Source organism: Melospiza melodia, chromosome 10, assembly GCF_035770615.1.
Source record: "Melospiza melodia melodia isolate bMelMel2 chromosome 10, bMelMel2.pri, whole genome shotgun sequence".
NCBI classification, from domain to species: Eukaryota; Metazoa; Chordata; class Aves; order Passeriformes; family Passerellidae; genus Melospiza; species Melospiza melodia.
The window spans coordinates 2,871,965-2,874,677 of NC_086203.1; the positions used below are offsets into that span (position 1 = coordinate 2,871,965).

A 2,713-nucleotide genomic window follows, 5' to 3' on the forward strand; every position below is an offset into this window, starting at 1 on the left:
CCTTTTGCAAGACTGCAGTGATGTTGGCTTTCCTCCACTGCTCATGCCTCTCTCCAGGGCTGTCTCCTTCCCTGACCTGCTGGCAGAGCGCCCTGTGCCAGAGGCAGGAGTAGAGATTTCCCTTGGCCCCAAAAGGGAAGGCTGGGCTCAGGCCGAGTGTCAGTGCGACCTGACAACGGGAGGAGAAAGTAGGGCAGGGACGTGGCTGCCCAGTTACCAGAGGGAGCCCCTCGGGGCTCTGGGCCAGGGGCAGTGCCCAGGCTGGGCTTGGCAGAGCCCGTCCGCTCCTGGAGGGCTGTGGGCACTGCTCTGGCCTGGCCTGGCCTGGCCCTGGGCTCCCTTGGCATTCCTGCTTGCCCTTGCCTCCACCAGGGATGGGCTGCAGCTCAATGGCCCCGGCCTGGCCGCACATTCAGGCCTGGAGCCTTCCCGTGGCTCCCCAGGGCACGAGAGCCTCAGCCCCAGCTCCCAAACACGGCCTAACAGGCTTTGCTGATATTGATCCCTGTCAGAGCTTTGAAAGCATTTTCAAAGTAACCTTGCTTGGCAACACTTTCAAGGAACAAATAAGGAAAAGCTTTTGATCTGTTAAAGAAAATTTATTGTTTTGCTCTCACTTTTCTTTTGGCGTCTTTGTGCTTCTTCCTGCATTCCTGAAAATGATAAATATACAACATAGTATTAGAAGTTTCTGAATTCACTGTATTTCTTAAATACATTCATTACAGTTAAGTAGCTGCTGCTTTAACATACAGAGAAGCAGTGGTTTACCTGACTGGACCACACAGCATGATGTTATGCACACCAAGTAGAGGAGAAATCATTTGCAGTTGGTCATTACAAAGTTTCAAGCACTTCTTGAGGTCCTGACTTAATTTTGCATGCACATTCATACCTGCAATCCCTCCCCATGCTCAGCTTTCACCTAGACTTACCAGGGAACAGATGTTCCATACTCACCTCAAGCAATAATCTACGTCTGTCTTCCCAACATTCTTTTTCTTCACTGAGCTCTTCAGATCTACAGAATAATTTTGGGCCTTCTGCACAACAGAAACGTCCAATTAATAGTCTTAAACACTTGTGATTGTGATGCTGCTTCTAACAATCATGTCCAACACAGCACTAAAATCAGAAATCAATCCTTCTCATCCTTCCTGTTCTCCTGCCCCCACCACACCTTGGCTCCAGCAGAAATGTTCCCTACTGCAGCCTGGTGTGCTAAGAACAATCAAAGGCAGCAGCACTTTTCCTCAACATGCTGCAATCTCAATTGCACTGAAATTGCAGCTCTTGCATTAGAAGCTCAGCACCAACACCCCGCATCTTCCCCCAGAACTGAGACCTGCTGAGGCCTGAGCTCTGCATTTCAACACACCCTGTAAATCCGGCTGGAAGACGCAGTTCACTAAGATACGCTGGCAAGAAACCAAAATGTCTAGGTAACCTGTCAAGTGACTAAGTTTTTGCTAAACTCTAAAGTTCCAGATTCCTATTAGGCAATTATCTGAAAGAAAAGAAAGCCAGAAATTTGCTTGACCTTTATTTTACCAGGACTTTCTCACAGGATTCTACCACAACTTGGATCACAAGTGAGGGTGGCAAATTTTGACTAGAAAACTTGGATAACTAGGCAGCATTTTTTCCTCCTCACTGAATTCCATCAAAAGAAAATACAAAAAGGGGTAAAGAAATTCTGTCATACCTCTAAGGCGTTCATCATCTTTGGAGAAGAAAAAAGCTCTAGCACTTTCTGTGCGTGGTAAAGAAAGAAACCTAGAAAAGGACAAAGGGATTTGAGCATCCCAAATTGTACTATCAAATTCCATGAACACAAGTTAAACCTCTAGTGCTTCAGAGAAATGGCATCCATTGAAAAGCTTTATTCCCTATGAACCGAATGGAGCTTTTTATTTTACAAAACCCTCTTTTAAAGAGAAAACTGACTGTGTCTTGGGCTTTTGGCCAAACTCAGTTTGGAGTTGGTCAAACCAAAATGACCCTGTTAGTTTCTTATGCTCTACTCTTTCTTTCCATATTCACATTCACATCCAATGGGCTGCTGGGAGTTTTGACTCTGTGCAGCATGAACGGTTTTCCAAGACCACTTTCATTGCTCAGAGGTGTGCAATGTCAGTTTCCCATTCCCTGAGTGCTGCTATTAATATTCCCACAGCATCCAACTACTACAGCCATGTAGACAACAAAGAGAAATGCAACTTGCATTTCTTGGTCCTGTTCCATTTCTGTCATCTCAGGCTCATCGTCACCCTCAGAACTGCTGTCCTGGAAACGTGGATCCTCTTGCCACGTGGCTTTTACCGGCTTTATTGTCCCAAGCGCGTGAGGCTCTGCAATGACAGCACCAATAGAGAAAAAAAGCTGGCGTTTGTACTTCCAAAAAGATCCAATTCCTCAGGAGGAGAATGCAAAGAGGTGTTAAGTGATTGGATTAGTAAGCATTGACGATAGCCATCACTCTGACTTACAGTATACCCTTGTTGCATTGGCAATGGGATGTTTACATGTTAGACATACATAAGGTTCGATTGTTTATCAAACTGCAAAATTCTCCAGGAGACCACACCGGAAGTCCCACCAGGCATGTTCAAAATGGGTTAGTGACTCCTCCAAGACTAAGTGATGATTGGTTAGTTTGATTAGCAAGTGTCACCCATAAATTTTCTCTTGGTTGACTAAAGTGTGTTATTCC

At 45.7% G+C, this 2,713-nt stretch overlaps 1 long non-coding RNA gene across 1 annotated transcript; it reads right to left on the minus strand.

The window, feature by feature from the left end:
• Window positions 1-598: 598 nt before the first annotated feature.
• LOC134422299 (uncharacterized) lies at window positions 599-1,776 on the minus strand. The gene is made up of 3 exons (XR_010028771.1): window positions 1,706-1,776; window positions 961-1,043; window positions 599-653 (listed from the first exon to the last, which is right to left on the minus strand). It is a non-coding gene; the product is annotated as an uncharacterized LOC134422299 (long non-coding RNA).
• Between the last annotated feature and the right edge of the window lie 937 nt (window positions 1,777-2,713).